At 32.5% G+C, this 22,977-nt stretch overlaps 2 pseudogenes across 1 annotated transcript; both read right to left on the bottom strand.

Annotated features, from left to right (window-relative positions):
- Positions 1-5,504: 5,504 nt before the first annotated feature.
- Positions 5,505-8,280, bottom strand: LOC146896953 (LRR receptor-like serine/threonine-protein kinase IOS1; annotated as a pseudogene).
- A 160-nt stretch (positions 8,281-8,440) lies between these two features.
- LOC146896952 (putative LRR receptor-like serine/threonine-protein kinase At1g05700) lies at positions 8,441-15,616 on the bottom strand (annotated as a pseudogene). Its single transcript, XR_015021418.1, has 13 exons — positions 15,195-15,616; positions 14,535-15,084; positions 13,373-13,873; positions 12,507-12,648; positions 12,344-12,415; positions 11,498-11,569; positions 11,319-11,399; positions 10,932-11,074; positions 10,331-10,548; positions 10,060-10,186; positions 9,900-9,962; positions 9,636-9,825; positions 8,441-9,137 (listed from the first exon to the last, which is right to left on the bottom strand). The product of XR_015021418.1 is annotated as a putative LRR receptor-like serine/threonine-protein kinase At1g05700 (transcript).
- Between the last annotated feature and the right edge of the window lie 7,361 nt (positions 15,617-22,977).

Genomic DNA, 22,977 nt, shown 5'->3' with positions numbered 1-22,977 from the left:
ACGAAAAAGGTTAAACCTATACTTACTTACTCGTTTACCACGAGTCCGTGATCTACCCGTTTAACAGTAAACTACCTACTTAATCATGCTCATTCATAGTGAAGGGTTAAACTTAACTAATCACGGCTTAACATGCTTGCATGGTCATTCTTAATCATATGCGAAGAGAATACACTAAACACTTCGCGTCTTAACTTACTTAAGACTCATGCTTTGCATTCTATTTCTCGACAAACTATGTCGAGACTCTACATTCATTCCCTTCCTTAGTTCATCACTACTCGGACATATTGCATATCATAACACTCTTGTGTATCATTTATCAACAACCATTGTTAATGATTTACCATGTCTTTCCCTTGTTTAGAATTGTTCTTTAGTCACTTGGAATTGAGGGGTTCAAATTTCATTAAAAGATTGCAAGAAACGGGCCTCGAACGACATTTCTGGACCACCAAAACATTTTTCAAAAAGTGATGTCTGGGAGCTGCATGCTTAAGCGTGCAGACCAGTAGTTACGACGTTTTCCATGCTTGAGCGTGCTGTTCACGCTTGAGCGTGCTGTCATCAGTCTAGAAGTGCAAAAATCGTATTTTTGACATAAAAATCTCAATTTCAAGTGTTCTAACCCATCCTAATCATCCAGATTATCATAAAAACAATCTTTATCATATACATGGCGACAATTAACAACAATTGATCATAAATGAAACAAAGGGGTTCTATAACCCTAATTCTTAACTTAGCATAAATCATGCTTTCTCACAAGAAATCACACAACCCAAAGGTAGGATAAGCTATCTAAGAACTCACCTTAACATGTTTCTTGCAATTTCTTCAAGCTTCAAGCTCAAACTCTAGCTTTTGACTCATTCATGATGTTTTAGCCCTTTTTCCAAACCAAGCTTCAATCCATTCTTTCTAATTGTTTCATGCCCATAAGGCTGACATAATCCTTGCTTGATTCACAGTTGGAGGAAGTTTGGAAGATTATGCGCAGAGAGGGAGGCGTGAGAGATAGAGAGAAGGAGGAGAGAATTCTTTCTCTCAAAAGCTTAGAGAGAGAAAGAGAAATGAAAATGAAGAAAATATGGCCCTTGTGGCCTTAAGTATCCCTTGCGGCTCAAACGCGTCTGACCTGACACTGATACATAACTCGTGCTTGACTAATATCATTAATAAACATTCTCCATCATGCTTATCTTCCATGAACATTAATCTTCCAACACGTTTGACTGGTAATATTCCGATACTGACAAGCGGGATATTACACACTAATGTTTGAATAAGTAGGTCCAAGACTTTCATTTGATTATCTGAATTAAGAAACAGGCTAGTAATCAGCATAGGAGTTCCAAAATATGTTGTTGTTCTCTTTGTCTTTTGTTTGTTTTGTACAGCTTGCTTATGATTAATATTTAGGATTAGAGTTCTTGTAAAAAAATAAAGGATTATGGATTACAGTACTTGCTATAGCTGTATTGATGAAGTGATTTACTTATTGTTTTTATATAATTATTGAACTATTCAACGAAAATAACATTAAATGAAATATAATGGGAGGTATCAAGAAAATAAATTAGTGGGAGCTAAACAAGTATAATAAACTGTTGTTGCAGATGTGGAAGACGAACATAATTTTAATTTTTAATGTATTTATACATTTTTAAATATATCATCTACAATAATTTGCTGTAGATGTCGAAGATCAAATGGAACTTTTAATGCATAAATGGAACTTTTCATGCATAACGCTTATTCTTAAAAAATTTGTTGGACCTGGCTCTGTCACAATAAAGTACAATCGTTAACAAAATAATTTGAGAATGGTAAATTCTAACACATTTAAAACCTGATCCGATTATATAGATATATAATTAAGCACAAGACAGATTGTCCGTCTTTATGCTAGTATACATTCCTTAAAATCAATAAAAGAATAAAACAAGGAAATATTCAGCAATTGGTAAATCAAGCAGAAAAAGAGGTATAGCATAATGAGGTACAAGTAGGGGTGTAAGCGGTTCGGACTAAACCAACGAAACCGAAAATCCAAACCGAACCAAACCGAAAAAATATCCGACATTGTTTGGTTCGGTTTGAAACCGATCCAAACCAATCAAAACCGATCTAGTTTGGTTTGGTTCATGGTTTTTCATTTCGAGATCCGTGAAACCGATGAACCAATCCGATGATAACCCCACTCCTTATTTTACTAATATTATCCTACCTCACACAAACTTATGGTTAATCCCAAAATTAAAGTCTAACATAAAATACTTTTTAATCCATTCACTTTCTCTCATCATTATCTTCATCTCATCTCATCAGTCAGACTCTTTCATTTCTACTAAAAAATAAACCCTAGCCATCAACCACACCAAACCAATTGTTCATCACCCCGGCCACCGCTGCGATCGTTTATCACTTGGTTAGTTTTATCATGTTTATGCCATTGATTTGTTATTTTTACTATGTTTTAATTTTAGGATGTGCTTTTTGGAATTTTTGTGTTTGTTGATGAATGTATCATGGATGATTGAAATATTTAAATTTGATGAAGTTGTTTTTAAAGAATAATGGATGAATGAATTTTGGATCATATGTATGAAATATTGAGTAAGGTTAGTTATGAAAAGTTGTTTGAAAAATAGAGAACCTGAAAAAACAAAATATGAAATACAATTATACAAAGTTCTATGAAGTATTTTTGTGAGAATATGATTTTTTTTTAATTGTATTATTAAACAAACCGATCAACCGAACCAATCCAAACCGAACCAAACCGATTAGTTTGGTTCGGTTTCTTTTTTGAAAAACAGTGAAAACCGAACCAATCCGAACCGATGAAGATTTCATCGGTTCGGACATTTTTTTGACTGAAAACCAATCCAAACCGAACCGTTACACCCCTAGGTACAAGAGAACTGAAAAGGCATTTACAGGTGTGTGCCTGCTTGATACATGTAATATAAATGTATATGACATGGTGTGTGCCTGCTTGATACATATGTAATATAAATGTATCTGAATTGATTCTGGGCTTTGTGTTGTATTACATCATATGATGTTAAATGCCAAATTTAAAGAGTGCTTTTTGTATGGCATAAATATTCCCTGAGATATACTTAGGATGATGTTTGAAATTGTTACGATGGATATGAAAATTTATTTTGTTTCTGAAGCCTTAAATTGATAAATTGATTTGTCATTTATGCCCTGTGTCAAGTGTATGAGTGGATGCAATATTAAGCTCTGTGATTTGAGGATTTTTTTTTCTTTGTTGTTAATTGCTTAGGATGATGTTGATGGGAATGGAGTTCTTGACTATGGAGTGATTGTAGCTGTGACAATTCACTTGCAAAGAATGGCGAATGACAGCATTTCCACAAAGCATTCAAGTTTTTTGCACTTATGGGCATAGTTTGCACTTATGGTTGCTGCAAGTTCAAGGGAGATGAGCTCTTCTAGAGGGCTGGTTGGAGATTCATTGCAGTTGACAAACGATGTGTGTCATTTGAATTAAACTTGTTTGATTTGCTTAAATTAGGGTGGTAGCTACTCATTTTATATTTCCAATGATATACAATGTATTTGTTTTTTGAAGAGATGTATAACGTATTTGTTCTTTTCATTATGCAACAGAATACTAATAAGTAACATTTTTTAATTGTTACAAGTGATACTCTCAAGTGTTACTGAAATCATTTAGTAACACGGACTTTACTTAACATTTGTCAAATGTTACAATATCTAAATTGTAACATTTTTTTTTTGATTTTTTTTTTTTACAATTTTGAAGTGTTACTAAACCTCATATATGTTGTAGTGTACTTTTCTTTTCTACTGAGGTGATGAAGTTCCTCTTCCAGTTTAAAGTCAACAACTATTTTGAATAAGAACATAATTTGTTCAATGCATGTCCTACTACGAAGTTCAAACCTTTTAGTGCAATACCTCCATTTTTGGAGATTTTCAAAGTCACGTAGTTAACTCAAATTAATTGTCGAATAAAGCATATGATGGCACTTTGGATAGTCTCAATTTTTCTATATCATGAATGACATTTGGATTTGAATATTTAGAATCAATCGGAACTAAATTCACAAACTTGGTTGCAGTGCTTACCACCTATTCTTGCTGACAGATCGTGAATTTTATGATTGAAACTGAGCTAAAGATTCATAGTAGTGTTTAAGGTGGTCCTGCGGTACATCGTTCACACCTGTGTTTAAATTTCACCTCTTCAACCTGAGTATCATCAAAAGGATACTGTGAAGTTCTTGCAACCTAAACCATGGATACTATGCATGAATAAGGAGGCTGAGCAAATAAACAAGGTGACTAGTTCTTCTTTGTGTTTATCGATTTGGTAAGCTACTGTCATTATGTTGATTAAGAAATGGTTGAGACCTGCAGTAAGCACTATTATATATAAAAAATTGAATATTCTTTGATTTGCAAATATCAAAACTGTATAGTGCGTCTCTTTTGTATGATATTTAATGTGGTTAAAAAAAACTACATTTTCTATGTTTCCTGTTTAAAAAATAGATGTCCTTTTTGTTATATATTTCCATTATCCCATAGAATGTCATTGCAATGGTAGCTTCGGAGAAACCATCTACATTGTATATTCAACACATACAAACTATTTCAGTGTATAGTTAGCAAGTGTGTACATTGGCAAGAATTTCAGCTTTCTACTAGTCTCTTGCCCCTTATTTTGTCTAGTGTCTTAAACAATTTTAAAATCAAACACAACAATGAAGTTGTGTTGTACAGTCCCTTATTTTCCAAAGTTGTTTAGGAAACAAAATCAATTAAAGGAGTAGAGCAGATGAATGCTAATGAAAAAAAAAAAGACCCTATTTTCATCACAAAAAAAAAAAAAAAAAAAAGCAAAGACCTCATCAGTTCATGAAAATTCCCCACCTTATCAAAATGGTGATGACTATTATACCTACTATGTTCATCATCTCATGAAATACTTATTTTTAAGGTATACTTTCACCACTTTCAGTCTTAGGTGGTTCCTACTGAATGAAAATTAAAGAAACAAAGATATTGAGTTGTGCAACAAAATTCTCTCATAACACCAGAAGTCTGTAAAAATTAGAAGAGGATGTAATTATATAATTCTTAAGGAAAATGATGCCGAAAAAGTTCAAGTATTGCAAAACAAGAAAAACATTTCATTAGTTTTCCCTCGAAAGTTTATAATGATCGACTTTGTGGATTTCACAGTTGAATTTTAATGTTATGCAACTAATAATTTGTCTTGATAGGAACCATTGTTTACCGTGTATTGCCCAAAATACTAGTTCACATTAATTAGAATCCATCCATCCATCCAGTAGTGTGCAGATTTATTCAAACACAGTCCCCTTCATATTAAATTCAAATTTTTAAGATTAATATGAAAAGCAAAATGTACTCTGCAAAACAGTTTCACAAATCAAAAGGCTAAATCATATACACGTTAAAGAAAATGATGCAAAATATAATAAACAAACATATATTTATGAATATAGTACAATTTCTTGGTACAATTCAAATCGAATCACAATAACAATAGAAAAACTAGTGCATCAAATTGAACATGAAAGATTGCAATAGATTAAGTTACTGATCAAACAGAAAATGGAACACACCACAACTAACAGAAATATTTCATCATTCAAGAAGGTTCTACCTAGCTTGGGGACCGAGTTCAATATCAAGATTGAGGGGAACCAATTCAATTGGATCTTCCTTTTTAGTTTTACAACGACCAACCTTTTTTCGGGCTAATTCTTCAGCCAAACACTCCTTTAGCCCATACATTACTTCGCTCATGTTTTGCCTATCGGAAGAATTAGTGGACACACAAGCCATTCCTATCTCAACAGCTTTCCAGGCAGAGTTAGTGTCAAAATCTTGTTGTACTCTCGAGTCAACGATGTTATTTATATCCCCATTATAAAACATGGATCTAACCCATTGACTGATGTGAGTCTTGTCAGGTGATTTAGTTATGGCTGTTTGACTTGTGATTATCTCCAAAATGACAACTCCAAAGCTGTAGACATCACTCTTCTCAGTCAAACTGTTTGATGTCATGTACCTGCAAGGCAGACCATATTATTTGTAAAAAATATAAAAAGTATTCATAATCATAACTAACTTATTAAGAACCACTTCCACGGTAAGTATTCAACTTTAGAGACTATTTTTAAATATTTACTAATGACGAGTAACATCTAAATATCAGTCTTGGGCCGGATACCAAGATTCTAAAACAAAACAAAAAAGAGTTGTGTTTGAATTAAATAACCTTCAATTTCCTATTTCATGCAAATTTTTGGAGTTTCTCATATTTCAAGGACTAATTTGACAATACATTACAATTTGACGTGAAGAAAATGATGCCTGCGTTGATATATATAATTGAATTACTTACTCATAATCAAGGTAACCTGGAGTTTCCTGCAACAACAGTGGACAAATGGGTGCCACCATCAGTGGGAAAGTTTTTGGATAGGCCGAAATCAGCCAATTTTGCTTGGAAGCTTTCATTTAACAAAATGTTTGTGCATTTCACATCTCTGTGGATTATAGGTGGCTTGCAGCCATTGTGAAGATATTCCAGTCCTGATGTTAAATTATTTCCATAATTAGATTACATGAATCAAAAAATTGAAGGTAATATTTAGTTTCCTTGCTAACCTTGGGCTGCATCCACTGCTATTCCGAGTCTGTCTGCCCAAGTCTTGCCTTGCTATTTTTCCTTTACAATAAAATAATATTTAGTACTTTCGAGGTAGATTGACGGTTGTGATTAATTAAATAACATACCTGAAAGAAGTTCATCAAGGTTTCCATTTGCCATATATTCATAAATGAGCCCTATATCTTTTCCTTCATTGCAATAGCCAATAAGAGAAGTCAGATTTTTTGTGAACTCTCATTAGAAGCTTGACCTGCAACTCAAAAACAACTTTTATGTCATGATAGCATATCATTGGTTGTACAGAAACTTATGTGCAAATGATGATCACTTGCCTCTGCAAGAAATTGTTGAAATCCATGTACTGATGATTTAGAAAGCATCTTGACAGCTACTTCAGTTTCATCGATTAGGCCATAATAAAATGTTTCAAATCCACCTCTGCCAAGAATACTATCGAAGTTTTTGGTGATCTTAGAAACATCATCATATGTATATTGTCTTTGCTTGGATTCAAATTGTGACTCATTTGGAATATTTGACTGCACATGACTGTTCCCATCTGATAATTCTGTGGAAAAGTGTTTTAGTTCATTACAAATTATATAATTAATGTAATCAGAAGTTGATTACCCAAAGATAATAAGTGGTAGTTAGAAACTGCATTACCTCAATTCCAAACGCACCTTAGTCTCCCCTTAGTTTATGTAATGAAATGAGATTCGGAACTAACAAGTACTGTAACATAGAGAGCTTTGATATGGAAGATGCTATCTCTCCTGTCAATCCACTTGAAGACAAATATAGAATTTCAGAGGATAATTGAAGTTTTTGAATTTATGCATATGGTTTATTTAAGGGATTGTAAACTTACAAAGATGTGATTCTTGGGATGTTATTCCTATCGATACTACAGTTTAGGCCTTCCCACATATACTTCACTGGACCACATGGATCTCCATGCCAATTTCTATCCACCCCATAAGCATTCTTGATGTTTGTGATAGCATCAACTAGTATTTGGTGAAAAAAAAAAATTAAAGCAAATTGTATATATTTTTCGAGCTGTTTTATTTTGACAAAAAAATTTAACATCAAATTCCGACATCAATTTAGATTGTTAACACAATTAAATATGTGGTTAATTATTTTGAATGAACGGTGAATGAATAGTATATAGTTAATCAGTTGCGGCAACTTGTTATGTTCATTAAGTATGCATATTTCTGCGCCTTTGTTCATGGCTACAAGTATTTTCTTAATGGTCGTGATGATTCCAATCACTTTACTTTGGTCATTCTCCTTAAATCTAAAAGTGAATCTATAGAGCAAGTACAAAACTGTTAGAACAGATAATTCTCAACTTTGTGCACCATATATGAATAAGTATGCATATTCACATCCTAGCCAGACTACCAATGCGAAAGTGACCCTTCCAATAATCTGTAGCTCTTAGAGTAAATCATAAACTATCTCGTTGGTAGTCAGGACCATATCACATTGTTCCTTCCATCATATAGATTGCTTCTCACATGTAGAATCTCTGAATTTGGAAAGTGCACACCATTCATATTTTCTTGTATTGGTTCCTTTTTCTTCAAAAATCTCTTTTGACAAACTTAGACAAGTATTCCCATCATGATTTCATTCAGTCATCATGGATATATAAAAAATAATCTTTTAACAATTAGATATCACTCATTCATCACGACCTTGCAAGTCAACACATAATTAGTAAAATACGTGCATTGATATATCAATCAAATTTTGATATTTAGAACGACAACTAACAATTTTGTTATTTCTCCATGCACATTATTCTACCTGATAGTTTAGGAGAAAAATTAACAATGATTCTAAGAAAGCATACCTCATACTATAGTAGTTGACACATTAGTTTTTTTATTCCTAGAAAACTTCTAGAATACAAATTATTATATAAATACGATAAGGACTAATGTACTAGGACATTTGGAGTGACACTGAATATATATAGGACCAAAATATCATTATAAATGGTGGTTATCTAGGTGAAAGAGTGGTTTCTGATATAGTAGCAACAGAAACCAATTCATCTCTAGCTCTTGTGCTTCCCTTATTTCTCTGAACCATCTCCAAAGATAGACATTCTTTTAGCTCTGCCAATATTTCGCTTATGTCTGGCCTTTCAACTGAATTTGGTGAAGTGCATGACATGGCAATCTCTACAGCTTTCCATGCTGAATTGATGCTAAATTCACCCTGCAACCTCGAATCAACAACATTTTGAATATCTCCTCCTTCAACTATGGGAATAACCCATTCAAGTATGTGAATGGTTTCTTCAGATGCTTTTATTAGTGCTTTTTGGCCAGTGATCAACTCAAATAGAATTATCCCAAAGCTGTAGACATCATTCTTTTTATTTATGTTTCCTGTTCTCTGATATCTATTAATAAAACAAACAAATAAACTGCATAAGTGATCCTTAAGTTTATGTATTGCTTGGTTTCTTTTACATTTGAGAAATTATTGACCAAGATAAATTAATCTTTTGTCTAGCATCAATAATTTGTCAAGAGTATCCCAAAAGTTTTATTTTGAAAGATTAAGAAGCACGTTGATAAATTTATATCACATAATCTGCATTATGGTTTCATCTATATAGTAAACTTGTATTTGTAAAAACATACAGTCAAATAAAACAAATATACTAATCTAACTTTTTGCACACTAGATGTCATATAATTATTTGGCCACTGAAGTACTTTTACAACCATTTATTTTGCAACCATAAAAAAGCTAATTAAAATTGAATTAAACTGTAGACTTATTAATTAAAAAAAGTCATTAAATCCATTTCTTTAAATCAATGCTTATGCAAGGTAAATGCCAAAATAATATTGAAATTCGGTTAATCTAATTTGACTTTTATATTATCACTTACTCTGGATCAAGGTAACCAAATGTACCCGCAGGTCGCGTGGATATATGAGAATCCGCATCGTTACCAAAAGCTCTACTTAGCCCAAAATCTGCTATCTTGGCATGCATTTTATCATCTAGTAATATGTTGGACGGTTTCAAATTTCTATGCATAATAGGTGGTTGGCATCCATTATGCAGATAATCCAATCCTGAAAAAATCAACACTAAGTACAATGTAAGGGTACACAATGCAAGAAAGATGTTTTCATAAACGATACATTACCATGTGCTGCATCAACTGCAATGTTAAGTCTCTCATTCCAATTTAAGATCTTTGAATTTTCCACTGCATGCATTTAGGCATTTGAATTGAAATTCTAAACAGCAAAGTTTCTAAAACGAAAGCGTATGAAATTCTGCAATAGCTTACAAAAATAAATTACCAAATAAGTGTTGTTGGAGATTTCCATTGGCCATGTATTCATAAATCAATGCTTTGGTTTCAACTTCATTACAATATCCAATGAGGGAGACCAAATTTCTATGATGAACAATCATTAAAAGTTGAGCCTGCATTTTAAATTTTATCTCTATCAAAGCTAACTGTGAAACTAATGCCATATTACTTAACTAAAATCTAAATTGAGTATGTTGTTTTTTTTAACTGAAAACAATGTCTAACCTCTGATTTTGTTCAAAAAAAATATGTCTAACCTCTGATTGAAATTCCTTATAACCTTGCTTTGATGATGTTGAAAGAATCTTAACAGCAACTTGAGTGTGATCTTGTAAAATGCCAAAGTAAACTTTTCCAAATCCTCCTTCTCCAATAATAGTTTTGAAGTTATCAGTAATATTGAGAATTTCAGTGTAACTGAATGCTTGATGTGTTGATCTCATTGAACCGCTTTTCTTAGAATTTGAAGACGCAACTGCTGCAGTGATAAAAAAATATGCAAGAATGTGGAAAAAAATAATCAGGTAAAAAATATTAGTTTGTTATTAATCCAAAATCATGTTTAATTAGTAGAGTTAACTGTGATCATCTCTTACATTTGGATAAGTTTGTTAGTTAGTTAGTTAGTTACATAAGACTTTCTCTCTGAGTCATGTATATAAATACTATGTAACCTCTCTATTCATCAATCAATGAACATAACAACCTTCCAATACTCTCTTCTCTCTCCATAACAACTTCTAAATACTCTCTTCTTCTTCCTCCATAATTTCATTCATAGTTCACATTGCTTGCAAAGCAAGAAACTTGTGCTGCGCTAATAAAAAATTGTAAAAACTTACATCATATTTAAAGTACCTTTGTATCTTCTGAATATCCAAAATCCAAGAGAAATCAAGAGGATTACGATATATCCTGAAAATGATGCAATAAGTGGTACAAACAATTTCTTCTTCTTTCTGCAGGATTCCGTCATACAAAGACCAGGATTATCATCCACACTGAAAGAAGTCAAAAAGGTACTCAGATATTAGTTTTAAATTATAATATCTAATAAGGTGCACATCATTTAAGTCAGGTATTGAGTTCAAGCCTTTTGGATGAATTTATTGTCATATCATAAGATTCCAGCAAAAAAAGAGGCTTATTGCATATCTGTCTTTTTCTTGAATATAATAAGAATTAATATTTTTGTCAAAAAAATAAATAAATATGAATTAGTATAGCTTTAAGCATGAGGTATACCTCAATGATAGTGAACCTGTATTTGATCTCTCAAGGAGTACACTTGGAACTAACCCTGTAAGTTTGTTCTTCCGCACGTTTCTATTAACACGGGAGATATAAATATGACTCATTTTGTTCACTTTTATAGTAATAATAACCAATGAAATGCATCATTCAAATATCAGCATAGGACTTACAAGACTTTCAGTGATTGTAGTTGTATCAGAAAATCAGGTAAGGGACCGTCTAATCTGTTGTTTGATAAATCTCTGAAAGAAAACAATTTCAATGCAGAGTTACAATTTTAAAATTCTAATAAAGAAAGAATAATTTCCGAATTGAATGGATTTGGTTTCATCATTTAACCCAATGAGATTTATCCTAGAAATAGACATTTTACCGTAAATGCCCAATCTAAATTTTGGCATATATTTGATACCTTATGTATTTTTTCTTTAAACAATCTTCGTATTTTATTTTAAGTCACTTTAAAAAAATATTTATTTTTTATTATTATTTTATTTATTTGGCGCGTTACAATACCATTTACCAATCCCTCAACAAAAAAAAAAAAAAAGACCATTTACCATTAACACTAGAAAACTGGATGCATTTCTACTGGAGAGGATCCACTCCCCACTTTTTTATCTATCATATCATTTATCATTTGTTACTCCATATTCTATTTATTAATCTCTTTTTCTCATGTCATTAACAAGGGATAATTTTGTTCTTAATAAAAAAGATAATTTTGTAATATCGCTCATAATTTTCTTTTCTAATATAAAATTAACTACATTTCTTAATATGTTTAAAAATGTCAAGCGGATTATAATAAAATACTACCGAAGCAATAATATGTCGGATGGTTTCAAATCACTATGTATATACAGTAGGTGGTTTACATCCATTATTCCGATAGTGTGTGTATTATATTATATATATAACAATACAACATGGACTAAGGTAAACCCACATCCAAAATCCTCGTCCAAACATATTATAGTTTTTGTTTATTTAAACAAATGAGATTAGGAACTCACAAACACTCTAACATAGTGAGCTTTGAAATGAAAGATGTTATCTTCCCTGTCAATCCACTTGAAGACAAATTCCTGGTTGCATTTCCAAATATATATAACATTAGAGGTTACTTGAAGTTTTTGAATTTATGTATATGGTTTATTGAAGGGATTGTAAACTTACAAAGATGTGATTCTTGGGGGGTTATTGCCATCATCAATGCTACAGTTTAGGCCTTCCCACATGTAATTCATAGGGGAACATGGATCTCCTTGCCAATTTCTAGTCACCCCATAAGCATTCTTGATGATTGTGATAGTATCAACTACAAATTTGACATCAAATTCCGACATCAAATTGGATTGTTAACACAATTTATGTTCGAAAATGATAAGGTTATAGTGAGAAGTATTTTGTAAGGAATTGGGGAGGAGAAAATATTTGAGAGAAAATTTCTACTATTACTTGAGAGAATACTTTTGTTCTTTTTTTTTTTTTTTTGAGGGAAGAATACTTTTGTTCTTGTTTCCTTGCTTTTACTAATGTTTATTAGCTTGGTTTATAAATGACAAGCTCTCCCCCTTTTTATAGACTCTAAGGGAGAGCTCTACACACTTCTCTCATCTACATACGTTTAATATTATTTCTTTATATATTATTCTGGTTCTTATCTAGAACATTTTTGGACTACACCACTTATTAACTAATTTTGCCTAACAGTTGACTATACTGTGGACCAAATAAAGTCTATTATCCACCAAATGTGGTTAACTATTTTGAATGAATAGTATATAGTTAATGAGTTGTAATTTTTTTTTGTCAAGTAGTCTACGACTAAAAATTCACCTTTAAGGTGAATAAGTGGTGTGTTCGGGGTTCAAACGCTGACCCCCGCATATAACAATGCATTGTCCCTGCCAACCGAGCTTTGTTCAATGCTCACTGGACAACAACTTGTTATATTCATTAACCATGATGTCGAATTTTGAGCTCAAATATATCATTTATCTATTTTTAAACCGACACTAGAAAATAAAGGGCTAGCTTACCATCATCATGTTGAGTTTCCGATTGTGAGAAGTTGTTTACTTTATAAATCTCAATGGCATTAAGGATGGGTGGAAGGGTTGAATTCTCTCTTTTGAAGGGAAAATCTGTACCTTGCGGCTCCAGTATAAGGTCTTTTATCATATACGACCCATATATTCTCGTATGGTCTGAAAGGGTAACTGAAGTAAAAATTATCATTCAATGTGATATCGAATGCTCTAGTTTCATTTCCAGTCAGCTTCTCAACCTCATTAAAGTGCAAATAATTGTAGTATTTGTCATTTACATTATCTGCATCGTAACTAAATTGTAAAGGGGCACTGGCATTTACTGGTGTAATAGCAGTGCTCATAACAATTGCTGGTGGATAATAACAATTGCAGGTGCATTTACTGGCATTTACTGGTGGATCAACATTGGTAAGTGAGGTGCTTAATCTTCTCCAATCACTAGATGATTCATAAGGCGACCAGATGCGGTCATAAACATCATCTTTGTACCTGTACATAAACAAAATATATATATATCAGTAATTGACTTTGTTGCATTTATTTATATAAATAAATAAATAAATAATATAGGAGAAGCCATCTCGGATATATATATATATATATATATATATATATATATATATATATATATATATATATATATATATAGTAATTGAATTTGATGCATTTATTCATATTACATATTAATAAATAATGAAGTTAGCACATAACACTGAAGACTATCATTTTGTGAGATTATTTGGAATAACAGACGAAGGAATAAGACGGTACCACTGAATGATAAATTTCAGTTCTTATTTTTGTCCTAGTAGTTGTGAGGATGAAGAAACTACTCGACACATTTGTTTTTTGATTGTTTGTTGTTTGGTTGCTTATGGTTTACTGTGTTGAGGGTGTAGGGTATTAGCAACGTTGTGTCATGCTCAATCTTCGTGGTTTTTTCTACTGTCAAAGTTTTGAGAAGAAAGTTTGCTTTGATTTGGTCTACTTGAAAGTTAATGATTTTTGATTAATCAACAAGAGTAAAAAAAACAATCTTGGCGGTTGTTTAAAATCTAGGCTAACACTATGACTAGAATCATCGGTGAGATGATTCATATACAATGTGTTACTATAGCTGAGTCTATGTATGCAATGTATATATTGTTACCTGTATTCTAAGTTTGTGATGGAACCTAAATCATATCTCCTGAAGAGTGATAATACCACTGGTTTTATTGACTCTGTGATGTAAGAACCGTTGCCCAAAGTCCTCAATTCTATAGCTGAAATGAATGGAGTCCCATTTCCTCTGTTAACAAGACATGGTTGTATGTAATCTTTTGATGGAATGTAAATTATCTCCTTGATCGTGGGGCGTGATGCCTTGGATAACAACTTCACTGTATCCCACATATTAGGTCCAAAATGAAGATCAAATTGTGGTGTCTTGTTTAAACCATCATAGTTTCCATAATAGAAAGAAGCTCTGATTAAATATTGAATACCAATGTTTACATTTATTTTGTAACAGTTCCTCACTCCACTAGGAAATCTCCTTACAAAATGTAGTTGCTGTTGATGAGTAATATTCTCTGCGGGTGATATACTCTTAGTTACACCTGTATCTATGAATTCAGCATCTGATATGTAATTTATGCCAGTGAACTTCACAGTGTAGTTTGAATTTTCAGGTAGGCCACAATCTATGCTAATGAATCCTGAGAAGATATATATGTAGGAGCAAAGATAACTTCAGCTATAATAATATTAAGTAGTAAGAACTACATATGTGACATAAAGCAACTATGTACAAATTAATAACCCAAACCTGATTGATCCTGAGCTTGTATCAAACCCAAAATAGTAAGGACACTAAGCAATACCGAAAGAAAATGCAGAAATATGCCCATCACTATTTGCTTCGTTAGGGATACAACAATAATGAGTGACGTACAATAATACAATGATTTATAATACTATTCAGCGTTGATTTATTTGGTAGCCTATTTTCTTGGCCGTAATTAAAAATTGATAATGGTGAGAGACCATGGGAACTATCAAGGGCATAAAGCAAAAGAAATTTGACCGAAGTCTATTAGTCCAGAAGATAAATTAAACAAAAAAGCATGATGGTGGTCAAGGCAAAAAAGCATTAGCACATCAGCTTTGACCTGACACAGAGCAAGACTCCATAATGGTCTCTCACGATAAAGCAAATTGAAGCAATCAACGCAAGCATGTGTTTCTCCAAAAGTCACGAACAGAGAGGCCCACCAAGGCAAAAGGAGACAAAAGAAACCTTAAAAAGATGCCTTTCAAGGTATCAGATCTGGATCTCAAACCGTGTTCTCAAAAGTCAAAACGTGTTCTTTGTTCTCGATACTGCTTTGATTGGTGTTGTCGTCCGGATTGCTAAGGTTGTCTTTTTTTTTTTTTTTTTTTTCTTTCTCTCTCTTAAAAAAACAATGGTTTTAAAATTAGATTAAAAAATCATCAAAATTGTAGAGATTGAAACACATCAAGAACACAAGCCAAACAAGTTTTCTAAAAAATTAGATTAAAGAATCATCAAAATTATAGAAATTGAAAATTCTTGTGGACAAATTTGAGCTCTGGAAAGGTTGTATAGTTGGACCACAATTTCAAATTCATTTGAATTTTAATTCTTCATTATTGTGTGCAATTTTTTTATTTTTTGAGGGAATTATTGTGTGTATTGTAACACCTTAATTTCAAACTTTCATTTAATAAATAATTCGAGTAAATCTATCTATATAAAGCAATTTGATGATGTGGCATCTCTATATTAGCATCTTTGTAAACAAAATATGGATCTATGTTAAGCTAGAATTATGATGATGTGGCATCTCTAGGACTAAGAATGTTTCACACTTTCTCTTACAACTAGTGTAATGACCCGTGCCAAGCACGGGAAATAAAAAACTGCTTTTTTAACAAATGTATAGATATTATATTATTTTATCTTAAAGTTATAAGTGGTTATAATTTAAATTTGACATGGAATTAATTTTGTTTATTTTGTATACATTTTGAAATATCTAAACATTGCACATAACGATTAAAGTATTTGGAGTTATAGTTATACTAATTATTTGTAGTTTAAGATGTTGATCATTCTTAATCTTAGCAAACGTTTGATTTTTTTATATGACAGTCAGTGTCACATGCATACACGTAGTCGGTAAATGCAAACGTTAAATTTTTTACGGGTGTGTATAAACATAGCTTGGGCTACAAAAACGCCGATTGTTATTTGTTTTTAATTTTTACAAAACCAATGGTCTAATGTAAATATTGTATTTTAGTGTAACAACGATGAAACAAAAAAGGTTCCGGTGATTGTTAAACATGAAAAGTGCATCAATTAAAAGTCAATGGCAGGAGGACCTGCTTATATACAAATTGCATGTCCTGTAATGACCAGAGTACGCCTTACAAAGAAATTAAAAAAAACGACTTCCAAAAAATACGCAACTTTAGTTTTCTAAATTATAGCAACAACAATTCTAAAACATAACCAATGATCAAACTTTTTGAAAAACTTCACGATACACAACATTTGTGGTCTCCTTGCAAACATTATTATCTTCATCCAGGATGAGCAGCTTCAAACCTTTTCTAGAAGTAACTCGAGAGAAAGCGACATAAAGTTGTCCATGCGTGAACACGGGCTTATGAAGATAAACCCCCACTCGAAATAAAGATTGACCATGGCTTTTATTTATTGTCATTGCAAAACAAAGCGTCAATGGAAATTGCATGCGCCTGAATTTGAAGGGTAGTCCTGGATCACTCGGAATAAGATTCATCTTGGGAATGAATACCCTGGTACCCGCCCTTTTTCCTGTAATTACGGTAGCAGCTATCGTGCTCTTCCCTAGATGTGTAACTGTCAGCCTTGTACCATTACACAGTTCATTGGCCTGATCGATGTTTTCTCATCAGCATAACTGGACATCCCACCTTTAGTTTACCGGTGATTTGGAATTCCAGAGCTCTTAAAAACATTAAGAAATTTCGTTGTGAACCACTCGCTTTGGACATCAGAATTTTCACCCGATCGACAAAAAGAATCAGAGCTTAAATACTCTTTCTCTTCACCTGGTATCAGCGACATCATATATTTGTTAACATGCTCAACTGAATCAAGCGTTGGTGCAAGTATTCCCCTTTCTTGGAAAAATAGCTGGTCACCAAGGTTATCATTCAGATCAGGATACACGCAGTCTATAAATGTCATCAACGGATTTGTTGTGTCCGATATGAGCAAATCTTCAGGAATTTCTACCTTCATTTCACCATTCTCATCCAAAGCGTCTTTGTCGTCTTCAATTGAGAGTATCCACTTGCCAAAATTAGCAATTTCTTCCTGCTCTGCAGGTAACGAAGATGCACCCAATCTCATATTAATAGTAAGCCTCAACACATTACAATAAGCCCATATCTTTGATGAATTGATTGAGGCATCAACAATATCCTGCCTCATTCCTTTTTGGACAACAGGCAATATCTGCCTGAAATCACCACCTAAAACTCTTGTCATTCCACCAAAAGGTCTAAACTCGTATAGGGGATCATTCTTGGACATGATATCACGCGTTGATCGATCAACTTCCTCAAAACACCATCGATGCATCATTGGATCCTCATCCCAAATTATCAATTTTGCAGCACACACCAGGTCTTCCCTAGGACTATCCTTTTCCATCGTAAGCGATGATGCCTCATTAATCACAATAGGGAGTGTCATCGTCGAGTGCGCGGTTCTTCCACCTGGTAAGAGAAGAGCCAATAGATAATGTTTTCCCCTTAGATCTAACAGTAGCCGACAATGTTTACATATAAAAGTTTTTCAAGGACCACCGTAACCATATAAGAAAAAGAAACCACCGTCGTCAGAACCAACAAACTCCATGATCTTGTCATGCACACATCTTTGTTCATCAGTCAACATCAGTAACATATCAGCGTGTGTCTTTTCTTGTTCATCTTTGTTGTAATTTATCTCATCAACGATAATCTTGTTTGTGAAAGTTGGCATGTCTGCTGCGTTTGGCCTGGGCATAGATTTGAAGTCGGTAAGCGACCGTCCATTTTCCTGAAGTAGCATTTCAATTTCAATCAAACACAGGTTCTTCAAGTCATCGTCACCGATACGTAGATCTGCATATTAAATGTAAAGTCACAGAATTAATATTAACACCTTTGCATGCATATGTGTGCACGTTGAAGAGAAAGAAAAAATATTAGCTTTTATATAAGAATCCTTTATATTTAAACATATCAGCCTAAAAAATGTGGAAAATGCAGAATGGTGTCGTAGAGTTAGTAACTCTTAGTTTGTTCTTTACTATATCCTAAAAGAAGTACCTCTTAACTCCTTAAACTACACTAATCAGCCTTTAATATATCTTAAAAAAAACACCCCTCGAAAACAACCTTGTTATCAAGGTTGGAATGTGCTAAATTTCTTAATGTGTAATAGTCTTCAAATGTATCACCCTTATCACTATTTTTTATTAGTGAAGTCATATTTTGACTCTCAATTTAATTTGAACTATTTGGTTCCACCAAGATTCTTTATTCCTAGCTAGGTCCAAAACCTATTAATTCTTCTAGTGTCTCTTTTGCTACTTTTCTAATCTCATATGTCATCTTGTTCCACGTATCATTTTTGCTTATATGTAGCTTCACACACCCTTCCTTCAAAATCTTTTGTAAGAAAACACTTTGGTTTTGATCCTTTAAATGTCACCACTTGATCCTTGTATCTTAATCATGGCCTCTCACCTCCGCTCTTATCTTAACCCTTACATCCATAACCAATATTATATGTTGGATAGTCAATCTCTCTCCTTGTAAAACTTCAAATTCAAACAATATTTCTGTCATAATTCCTAATAAGAAATAAATCTATTTGAGAACATGAAATCCCACTCTTGTATGTAATAAATTTCCTTTTTATTTTCCTAAAGTAAGATTAAAAGACTACAAAAAATATAGGATGGATTTACGCTATGCATTTATGTCCCCATGACCATACCCTTGTTCACGCCTTTAAAACTTATCAAACACTCCTTACATGCCCATTTAGATCCCCTCCTAGAAAAACATTTTCTCCTTGTGGTATATCTTGAATTAAACCTTTCAAATCCTTCAAAAATTTAACTTTAGAATATTCTTCCAAACCTACCTAAGGTGAGTAAACACTCATAACATAAAGATGTCTTATTTCCTTTAAAAAAAATAAAAAATAAAGATGTCTTATTAAACTAAAAATTTGTGGGATACAATCAAATCTCACATCCTCTTTACATCCACAATATCCTTTTTCAATTCCTTATCCACAATAATGCCTACACCATTTCTCTATCTAACTTTTCCAGTTTATCAATGCTTAGATCTTGAACTATCTAATTCTTTCATCTTTTCACCCATAAAATTAATCTTCATTTTAGTGATAGCGTCAACTATTTCCATATATGTTCAAGTAAGGGTGCCTTTATTCCATGTTCTAAAACGGATCATACTCTCATTAACTAACTTCTTTACCCACACTCGTTCACAAAGATGTGGAGACCCTTGCTTATTTTTTACTGCATTCAGGCAGCGATGTATCCATCCTTGCTCATTTAACATTGTATTTTAGCTATACAACGTGTTTCTTCTACGCATTGACCCAATGTTCACACTATTATATACTCGGTTCATGTCATAGAGATTCAAAGTGTTTCAATTAAATTCAAGTGTTCAAATTTTAATTAAGTTCCACCTCTGATCACTGATAGTTAATTATGTACTGGAATGTCCGTTGTGTTGGTAATTCGGACACCAAAGTGGCCTTGAAAAATCTTTATGTATCTAATAAAACTGTCTTTATTTTCTTGGCTGAACCTATGATTAGTTTCTCGCTTGTTCCTTCTTGGTATTGGCATGGTATTGGAATTACTAAGAGTTGTCTGAATGATAGAGGTCATGTCTCTGATCAATGCAATGCGGACCGGTGTGGTTTACCTCGGTTTAGATTTTCGTATGAGGCTGTTATTTTGGCTCCTTTTCTCTTTTGTATGTTTTTTGTTGGTTTTCTGTTTTTTTCCGAGGGTTTTGGCCTAGTCCCCCCCCTCTTGTAATTTCCCCCCTTTTTTAATAAAATTTGAGTTTGGCGGTATAGGATGGGAGTTCATCGGGGTGCCAACCTAGTTGGGATGTCGTTTGCTTCTCCTTGATGCATGCCCTCTCTCCTGATTTACCTAAAAAAAATTGTAGAATCTAGTCAAAGTCTTGAAATTTGTATAATATAGAATGTCATTTAAATATATATATATTTTTAAGTTTTTTTAAAAAAGTTACGTTTAATTATTTATTGATCCAACCTAATGAAACTTGATTGTATCGAGTAATAGATTACAATGAAAACCGACCCATCCCGTGAACACCTGTAGGCTTGGATGCTAAAGCATGTTTGCTTTTTTTTTTTTTAAATAGGTATCATCATTCATAATTAATTTTTTTTATAAACATGACGATCATAAACTTATGTTTGCTTAAATTTAATTTTTTTTATTGAATAATTTTTCTTACAAACGACGAAGGAATTAAATGATTGTATTTCCTATGTTAGTGGTCACTTACTATTGATTGATTTTATTTTCCTCATCAATGAAACTCTCTTCAGTTCATTAAAAAACAATGACATATTGAAAGTGCTCATCCCAATCTTACTTAAAAAAAAAGGTTATTTTTTAGGACAAAAAACATGTATATTTTTATTTTATTTTTCAGGAGAAGGAGATGGTTTGCATGGTATAATATGAGTTAGACTACCCGTTGTACTCTCTTTTGTTATGTATTATTTCCGTTATTAAAACTCAAACATTTAAATATCCGATTGCCATTATTTATCTTTTCATAAAATATCTTTTTTAATTATGATTTAATGCACATTAGGATTATAGAAATCAATACTTTTTTAATGATTTCTATAATAAAAAAATCTATAATAAAAACAATAAAAATTGAAATTCCTGTAAATAAAAAACTATAATAATCATTTATAAGTATAGTAGAAATTTCCACAACTAATTAGTTACCTTATTTTTAACTTTCATTTAAAATTTAAGGTTGACCATAATTTTTTTCTGTTAAATTTTATATTAGAAACCACATAATATCAAATAAGTTATTTGTCCTAAATTTTTTATTTCATCCGAGAACTTGCTTGGTTTGATTATTATTTTTTTAATGATGGTTCAATGATCTATTGTTTACCATGAATAGTAGAAACATGAATTGAAGAATGGGATGAGGGTCAAGATTAAATAGAAATATGAAAATGAGACATACATATTCATTATTGAGTGATTTAAAATATTCCTTGAATTTGTTTTTTGTGATTGCCTTGATTGAAACATTTCAAATTTTCTACAAATTGTTTACCTTTAATGCAATTAATTCTTAATTCATGAGTTTTATTTTTTTAAAATAAAAGAGGATTTTTTTTTATGATGGTTTAAAAGTTATTCAATGGTGATCGACTATGGAAAACGGAAAACTTGCTATATATTCTTAAATGATTTAAAGAATACCGTGAATTTTTAAGATATCCTTGATTGCAGCATGTCAAAGTTTCAACAATTCATTTATACTTCATCCGTTTCAAAATACATTTCTCAATTTTATAATATGCATTATTAACATAACTTACTTTGACCATATTTTTTAACTAACATATAAATACAAATGTTAGCATTTAAGATGTTGTTTGATTTGTCTCAATGAATATTTTCAAATAGGATTATCAAAGTATGTGTTTATTTTTGAAAAAAGTAAATAGGATTTTTTTATGCTTATTTAAAGATTATTGACCGTAAAAAATGATAAATATTTGAATTAATGCATTTATATCTTGCACATTAATACATATACAATTCTACAAATATAAAATTTCTTTGTCGGAGTGAAAAAGACATATCATGCTGGTCCTTGGTAGCATCTTTAGGAGAGGCATCATCCGAGTGATGTGCAGTTGCTGCTTCAGTATGATATTGAGTTCATACCAGAGGTGAGTGATGATATATGGAAGGATACGCTTCCCAGCACATCGATACATGTCTTGGAAAAAATTTCTGACACAGCAGAGGCTCAAGAAGGGGACACTACTGCAGCATCTCGGCCAATTTTTACGGATGTCATGGAATTAGAAGCACAAACACAAACACACAGTGCAGAAGTAGAGCAGGACACACTAGCTGTGCATATCACTGAAGGTACAAACATTGATGTCGACATTGTTAATAGGGAGGTCTCACCAACTGCTCAATTTGTTGACAACGACGGTGCAGAACTGGAGAATACAAACAGCAAGCGAATTGTCCGGGAGGAAGGAATGACACATCCTAATCCTCGAATTCAACATGATCTTGATCTTTGGCAGAAAATTAAGGATCATAATAACAACGAGGACACTGCTCAAATGGAAGGGTCTGTTGTCACAGATGATGCAGAGGTAAATTTACCCGTACAGCAACATGTTAGCAGGAACATACAAAATGGTCTCGACTTATGGGCCAGAGTCCGTGAATATGATCAAC

Source organism: Medicago sativa, chromosome 8 (assembly GCF_051527215.1).
Source record: "Medicago sativa cultivar Bolivia chromosome 8, Bolivia_mono, whole genome shotgun sequence".
Taxonomy (NCBI): domain Eukaryota; kingdom Viridiplantae; phylum Streptophyta; class Magnoliopsida; order Fabales; family Fabaceae; genus Medicago; species Medicago sativa.
The sequence above is the reverse complement of the archived record's forward strand: the minus strand, read 5'-3'. Positions and strand labels throughout refer to the sequence as shown.